Below are 9,095 nucleotides of genomic sequence, written 5' to 3' on the forward strand. Positions count from 1 at the left end.
CAGATAATTCAAAGCAGAATGGTCTGTGTACATCTTGAAGTGTTCACCCAAAAAATCATGCCTGAACCTCTAGAATGCATACACCATTACTAATCCTTCGCGCTATGTGTTGGAATAAGTATTTTCTTCCTTTGATAACTTCCTACTTGCAAACGCTATCAGGTGGTCGATATCACCTTCACCTAGTTAGGTTAGCACATCTCCTAGTGCTATGCATGATGCATCTACATGGACATGGAAATCCTTCTTCCAATCGATGAACACTAAAATGGGCACGAAGACCATTTTTTCCTTCAAGACATCCAAAATTTTTAGGCAATCCTCGTCCCAGCAAAACGTCGCATCCTTCTTTAACAATTTTTCCATGGGTGTAGTGATCTGCGCATACGCTTTGATGAATTTCCTATAATATCCTTTATGGCCCAAGTCCCCCGTAGTTGTTTAACATTATTTGGAGGCTCTAGATTAATAATCATTAAAATTTTGGTAGGGTCTACCATCAACCCCTACTTATAGACTGCATGGCTCAACAATATCCCATATGAAATGCAAAATACACATTTCTTTAGATTAAGGGATATCTGATAGTTTTGACAAGTATCCAAAATGAGGTGAAGATTAGCAACATGTATTTTTACTAACCCAAACATTGTCCAATGATCGAAGTAAACCTCCAAAAACTTGTGAATAAATTCCTTGAAAGTTGTGACTACCACCCTAGAGAATATTGTAGGGGTGTTATTAAGTCCAAAAGGAATAATTGTATACTGAAAATGGCCCCATTCAGTAGCGAAGGTAGTCTTACTCCTATCCTCTGACATGATCTTGATCTGATGGTACCCTAAGAACCCATTAGTAAATGAATAGGCTTCCTCACCTCCAACATTTTCCAGTACTTCATCTATGAATGGAGTAGGAAACAGATCATGGACACAAGAATCATTTAACTTTCTTAAGTCTATGCATATCTTAATCTCACCCTGCATCTTCTTTTCTTGAACCACCATATGACTAACCCAGTCCGATTCCTCGACAGGTTCAATAATCCCAGCTGCAAGAATCTTATTTAATTCTTCACACAGTTTTTCCTTGTACTTAGGATTCAAGCGATAAGGGCACTGCTTTACTGGCTTCACATCCAGCTTTAGAGTGATCTTCATAATGCCCAGATCCCCTAATATGCCTTTCAGATCAGAGATCTTGGTGGAGAACAAGTCTTGATACTCCTGTAGTAACTTCAAGACTTTGTCCATTGTGCCTTCAACCCAATAGTCGCCTATGTTTTCCAGCTTTGGATACGCTTCCGATACAATATTCACCTTCTTGGTCTTTTGATCCAGATCTTGGGGGGAGGCCTCCAAGATATAAAATATTGAAATACATTTTGGGGGAGAGGCCCCCAATATCTAAAAAATTGAAATGCTAGAAGAAAAAGAGGAGAATTTCCAATAAACAAACCATAAAGAAAATTTTTATTAAAACAGAGAATAATTGTAAAAGCTACATTGTGGCGGACAAAATGTTGTTTTACAAAATGCGACTTGTTACTTATAGTATCTTTCAGTTACAATACCACGGGTCAATTCCATGGGTGAATGAATACCATGGGTGGATGTCACTTACAATACCACGGGTGGATGCCCCTTACAATACCATGGGTAAATTCCATGGGTGGATGAATACCATGGATTGATGCCATTTTCCATTTGGATCATTCCAACCTCCTTAAGAAGCAATGGTCCCCATTGTGTGAAGTTCCCTCCTGCGAAGCGTTTGTTGAATATGAACAACCACTGAAGAGAAGGGTTTTACGTGGTTAACCCATAACCATGATGAATGAAGATCCGAGAATAGAGATACCCTGTAATGCTTGTGACCAACTATGATACTGATAGTGTGTAGCCTAGCAAATGGACTTCGATGAAGTGTGGGTTTGTGGATGACCCATAACCATGATGAATGAAGATCCGAGGATAGAGATACCCTGTAATGCTTGTGACCAACTATCATACTGACAGTGTGCAGCCTAGAAAATGGACTTCAATGAAGTGTGAGTTTGTGTATGAACCATAACCATGAAAGAAAAAGATTCAAGGCTAGAGATACCCTGTAATGCTTGTGACCAATTGTGATACTAATAGTGTGCGGCCTAGCAAATGGATTTCGATGACAAGGATTTTGTGCGGTTGACCCATAACCATGATGTTGGTTGTTGATGAAGTAGCAGGTGCCTACATAGCCTAGGGTGGGAGGGAACATCTCCAAAGAACCCAAGCTGAATGTTGCTATTCTTAAACTGATGAATGTGAAGCAGGTGCCTACTAAAGTGGGGTGAGAGGGCACATGTCCAAAGGGAACCCGCTCTGGCTCCAAATGCTACTCCAGAATTTAAATGGATATAACTCGGTCAAAATAACTCAGAATATTTATTATAAACTATTTTTGGAAATAGAAGGACCATTTTTCATCTTCCCATGTCTTGGAAATCCTTATCTAGACAATCTAGAATCTCATATTCGCACTACAACTTTTTCACCGTCACAAAAGTTCTGAAAAAACAGTTGATTTTAAATCAGCGATATCTCCCACATCCAAACTCCGATTCGACTCATTTTTTTTTTAAATTGAATGATTTTTCGAGAGGAGCTTAGATATAGAATCATGTTTCTTAAAATCTATACCAAAATTGAAAAAATAGATAATAGATCTGCCATCCATGAATTTCCATCAGAAACATTTCTGCAACATAGCTGATTTTAAATCAACGATATCTCCCTCATCCAGACTTCGATTAAGCTATTTTTGTTTTTGAATTTGGGTATTTTTTTACAAGGAATCCAGATTTGTTATTTGGTTTTGTAAATTTTGCACCAAAAATTTCAGATCTGATTTGTAAACTTGCCGCCCAAAAACATTCCTGCAAAAAAATGAAAAAAGAAAAATTCTTCTCGCTTGGCCCAAGAAAATGCTCTGTGGAGGACGTAGCACATGCCTGAAGTTTGTTGAATATTACTGCAAAATTTGAAACTGAAATATGCATCAAACCCTCATTCCCATGGAATCATAACTTGCTCTGATACCATTGATCCAGATCTTGGGGGGAGGCCCCCAAGATCTAAAAGATTGAAATGGATTTTGGGGGAGAGGCCCCCAAGATCTGAAAAATTGAAATGCCAGAAGAAAAAGAGGAGAATGACCAATAAAGAATCTACAAAGAAATTTTTTATTAAAACGGAGAATAACTGTAAAAGCTACATTGTGGCGAACAAACTGTCCTTTTACAAAATGCAACTTGTTACTTATAGTATTTTTCAGTTACAATACCACGGGTCAATTCCATGGGTGAATGAATACCATGGGTGGATGTCACTTACAATACCATGGGGGATGCCACTTACAATACCATGGGTAAATTCCATGGGTGGATGAATAAAATTGTTGGATGAATACCATGGGTTGATGCCATTTTTCACTTGGATCATCTTCAAGGGCCGTGAGATATCAGGGACTTCTGCCTTAGGCCCGCGACTTCACGATGTCCCTCTGACTCAGAAATGTTGATGTTCCTAAGATATTCTTCACTTTCCTTAGGGGACACATTGTAACATTCGAGTGCATGGTGTAGCTGCGTCCTCCAATATGGTTGTACCCATTTAGCAGGTTCTTTAAGCATTTTGAATATTGCAGTTTTGATCTCCTATAAGGCTTCATCAATACATTCAAATCCATCATCAAAACTGAACATTAGCAGAAAACTTTCTTTCACAACATCCCATTCTGCAGTCCATGTCGTAGCTTCATTTCTAGATACCAGTTCATCGGGCAGTGTACGCAAAGTGTGGCAGAATAGATGAACCCATTCTGGCTATGGTTATTCTCCCCATGCTTTCATCCATCAAGCCAAATGCTCGTGCAGATAGTCCTTCCCTGTATATTTCTCTGTAATGCGGGTATTGGCATACACAAACTGCAACTTCATCATCCATCGGTATTCCTTCCTATCTGCAATTTTTTTCTTATGTGTACCCCACCATCTGGTAGGTGTAGCTCTCAGTGCAATGTCTAATGCCTGGAACTAGTGTTGTTTCCAGGAAAACTAGTGTCTTTTTGATCTGCTAGCCCTCTAGGATTGGTAGCTATCCTAGAAACAAACAATCAAAGAAATTTGGGATTTCCTCTATGTATGATAGATAAGAGAGAGGCAAAGGAACCAACTTGGATCCTCCGCTTAACTCCTTGCTTGATCTCTCTCTCCCTTGACAGAGCTTGCAACTCCTCTCCGTACTTATCCTGCTTGGAGAGTACCTGTAAGACACAGTAACAAAGAACTATAAAAGCATCTCGATCTATTATATCATAAGCATTTCAGAATCGGAAATACAATGAACATATAATAGCATTCACAAATACACGATTTCTATGGAGGAAAACTCAAAGAACTTTATTAAAATAGAAGGGAGAATTACAACCCAGTTGTCTGATCCAGCATCATCCTCCTAGCATAAAATCCCTCTTCACCTCATGAAAAGCAAGATCACCCAACAATACAATGCTCTTTCTCAAAGACACACTATCAACACTTCCTTGCAAATTACAAAATTCCAGCCTCCAGATCTCTCAAATGAGGGATCAATTTATAAATGTCTGTAAGGGTGTGAGTCATCTCTGGGTTTTTGATTAGTGTCATTCCACTTGTTTTTCTTGGTTCCACTTGGAGATTTCTTGGATCTCTTACTCATCCTTGGGAGAATTCAGAGAGGCAAGTGTCATAGGAGAAGTTTCTAGAAGATTCCATGAGCATCCACTTAGCAAACTATCCTGGACATTTGTTCATTCTCGCTCATCGCACCCCACAGAAGGCCTCTTCAGTATGCATCACACTTGGCTAGTGTAGAAGTCAGTATGCATCACACCATGACAGTGGAGTAGTCAGTATGGTCCAGTTTTGGCCAGCTTGAGTGGTTTTTCAGGTGGAACTTCTGGGGAATGATGTAATTAGTTGACCATGATCCTTTAGGATATGAAACAACACTTTTAGGGGTTAAAGAGCCCTTGGTTTATCAACATATAAGATTGATGTTGAAGTGCCCAAATATGTCTATAACAGTTGCCCCCTAAAGCATGAAGTCGTAAATTTTTTGATGTCGGGTGAAATGCTTTATCATGAGGATCCGAGGTATTCGAACTGGAAGGTGACCTGTATAAGATACAATACAATACATCATTATCATATTATTTTCATGATCTAGTTGAGGCAGGCATTCCCATGCTTAGCTTTATAAATTCATTTTCATGTACATAGAACAGATAACCGTCTGCAATTGCAGACTGGTGATTCTTTATATGTAGAGTCATCATCCCTAGTTTGGATGATCATCTGTGTAGCTTTTGTGTACATTTGATGTCTTTATATTCCTGAATATATCGTAGCTCATATGGATGAAACTATATCCGGGGTCTTCAAACTCATTCAATCTTCACCCGATGTACAAGTCAATCCATGTGAAAAGATGTCCTAAAGTCGAACATGGATAGACATCGCCTGACTACCAGCCAATAATGTAAGCTGTTAACAGATGCAAGAGGAATCACCAATAATGATAATGACCCTCAAGGTACTATAGTAAAATTCACGTGGTGTGAATTTATGATCCGATGTCGAACACCACGCAAAGTCTTTCGGTCGAAGGCCATTGATGTATACCTGTCGCCAGAAGTGAGAAACTTGCCACTGAGGCATGCACGCTTCAAAGTACTGAAAGGGGTGTTTCTAAGTCAACTTCTTAGATAATGAGCTGATGTCGACAAGAAGTGACCCATTGTAGGAGGGCCTTAATGAATCCCACATCTATGACACGAAACCAAGCAAATTATTTTATGGAGGTGAAAAACGATATGATGATACAAGGTTTAGGAATGGTGGTCATGAAAAATGGAGGGTGAAGGTATTGCAGTGGATGAGACATTAACTGGATGGTGAATTCTCTGAATGACTTCTCTTGAACATATCGACGACACTGAGATGGATTGGTAACATTAACCCCAAAAATGGATGGTGTGGAGGACCAATGGTGATATGATTGGTGAACGGAATAACCCAACCCAACTCAATCATGGTGATGGAGTGAAAGTGTCAAGTTCAAGAGCGACCTGCTACCAATAAAATTCTTCAAGTTTTCTTCCCTTTTCCCCAGTCATCGCTGACCAATACCTCTTTATTTTTGTCAAGATTGAGGAGGATAACATATGTTTGTTCTATAATTTGCCCTTTGGGCAAACCTGTCGCTATGTTTTAGCGAGCCTAGTGACAGTGAAACTCATTCTTGTCTAGGTGGACAAGTTTGTCGCTATTGTTTTAACGAGTTTAACGACAAGGATATCTCGGTCCTTTTCATGTTTAGAGAGTTTGAAAAGGGATAAAAAGGAAACTCCAATAGTTCTTTTTCATAGCATAATCCCTTAAGTCCGAAAAAGGATAAAATAATATAAAAGGGATGATTTTTCGATAACTTTAGCGAGCCAAAAACACAAGCACTCAAACTTTTTCATGAGATAATCCCCCCAATCCAAAAAATATTAAAATATACAGGAGGGATGGCACTTCCAATCACTTTAATGAGCTGGAAAGGCCAATTGCTCGACAATCTTTTCATATTTAATGAGTCTAAAAAGAGTTTAAAGTAGACTCGTTTTTTAGGAACGAGTGGTGTTTAGGGTATCAACTGGTTTCGGGTATGCTTAGAACTTCTCAAAACATGGTGATGTGAAGAGGTTGGCTAACAGGACCACTCATCGTAACTGTTCCTCAAAAAGGTAAATAATCAAGTGGAAGCGTATGATCAGCCAAAAGAATGGAGGTGATGGCAGGAACACAACGAAGGTTCAAAAGGCTAATATTATGGCAATCACAAAGGTTATTTACCGAAGGTAGGTTCATTTATTAATGAGCTTGAACTTTGGGGGAACATATGCTCAGTGGCGGGTTTATTTTTTAACGAGATTGAACCTTGCGGAAAGATTGCTTATGGGTAGGTTTATTTTTTAACGAGCTTGAACCATGCGATAACATTGCTCATTGGTAGGTTTATTTTTTAACGAGCTTGAACCATGCGATAACATTGCTCATTGCCCGGTTCATTTTTTAATGAGCTTGAACCGTGGGATAACATATGCTCAGTTTCTTTTTATGTGAGCTAGAAACGACAAAACTAAAAAGCTAAAAAAGCTAGAAAAAACTAAAAAGCTAAGGAACTACTGAGGTTAGGTAGGATGGTTTCATCAGCAGCTGGACAAAACACTTCCTTTGCTTCGTCTGCGGCGTAGACAAAGGTGAATGGTGTGTCAGACCAATCACCTAACCTAAGAAGTTAAAAGCTAAAAAGCTAAAAAATGAAATTTGTCGTTTTTAGCTTGCATAAAAAGGTTTGCATGCCCCCAGGCATCGAGAAAAGGAGAGTTTCCAGTAACCATATGGAAATCACTGTGGTTAAGCAGGATGGTTTTAGTCGGTGGTCAAAACACTTCCTGGGCTTTGTCCATCAAATAGACAAAGGTGAATGGTGTGAGATAACACTTCCAATCACATAACCTACAGGGAAACTTATCTTTTCAGCTGGGTTCGTCCGCCGAAGCAGACCAGGGTGCATGCCCCCTAAGCTTCGTTACATTCACCGGACTACTCCCGGCAATCAGGTGGATGGAATGAAGGTTGAAGAGACACTCTTGATGCAAAAGGACCATTTAGGGATGATGTTTGACTTGGAGCTATGTTTGAACCGGGAAATGAAAGCTGGTCAATAGTGACAATTTTGCCTTCATGCAGGAAACACATCACTCGAAAGAGTGTTGAAACAATAGCCTCCATGTTATAAACATAGTCACGCCCAAGGAGTAGATTGTAATCTAATGGCCCTTGGACTACCATCACGTTCAAGTGAACGGTTTTCCTTCCCAAAGTTATCGGTAACTTAGGAAGGATTCCTAACGCTCAACTGGTGCCTTTGTTAAAGCCTGACAAATTTTGTGTAATAGGCATAAGCGATGGCGAACCAAGCACTTTCCAAGCAGTTGAGGAAAGGATACTCACTCAAGCCCCTTCATCTATGATAGTTCCAGACACGATCATTTGTAAACTTGTACTATGATCCGTAATGGTACATGAGAAGAAAGGCGGGATCTTGCTAGTCGATTCCAATCAAAGGAGGTGACTAGACTACTTGGAGGGGGTACCGAATAAACAAGTGAATTAACCCCTTGAGTAGTGGGAACTGGGGGGTTTTCCTCTTGTTGTGAAGGAACGGGCGGATTGCCCCCAAGTTCATCGGACTCTGAAGTGACAAAAAGAATTTGAACGGTATCGTTCTCACTCTCTTTGGGAATGGTATCATCTGAAGGTGGACCTTCTAAAGGTAAAACTAGGTCAGCTGCCATTTTGACCTGTTGAGTTTGGTCTGGTATGGACTCAGAAGATTCACTTTCAACAATAGGTGTTTTGACCGACGATTGAGTTATGTCAGTCAGATTTTCAACTAGTAAAGGACTTGGGGAGAGTTTCTTGTATCCAGGTGGAAGTCGCTACGGCAAAGTAGGAAAATTATGCAAGACTCTTTTGGTTTCATCCAAAAAAGCACAACAGGGAAGGGTATGGTCCCCTTCACATAATCTGCATGGAATATTGACCTTTCTTTTCTTCCCATTGACTTCACTATTACTAGTTGATGGTGTGATGTCAACATGATGACCAGAGCTTGATGACACCGGTTGCTATGAATGGGGGGACCATTCTTTCAAGATCCAAGAAATGCACGAACATTCTCGATGAAAATGGTCTCCTTTGCAAATTATGCATGGATGTCTGGGTTTGGAAAGTTCAGTGTGTGGATTTTCACTAGATGCTGCATGGTTGCCCCCTTGCTTAACTGACTTCTTCTTCTTCTCCTTCCCTTTCTTCTTCTTCTAAGTCACCCAGTTACTAGCATTGCTACTTTCACCAAGTGAAGAGGAAGAAGGGGAGGGAGAAACAAACGAAGAAGAAGGCGAAGGGTCAACTTCAGTATTAACTGGTTGCTGATTCGATTGCTGAGGAATCACGGTAT

The sequence above is a fragment of the Pinus tabuliformis genome, chromosome 1_1 (assembly GCF_031772625.1).
Source record: "Pinus tabuliformis cultivar Carrire ecotype Pingquan chromosome 1_1, CPIR1, whole genome shotgun sequence".
NCBI classification, from domain to species: domain Eukaryota; kingdom Viridiplantae; phylum Streptophyta; class Pinopsida; order Pinales; family Pinaceae; genus Pinus; species Pinus tabuliformis.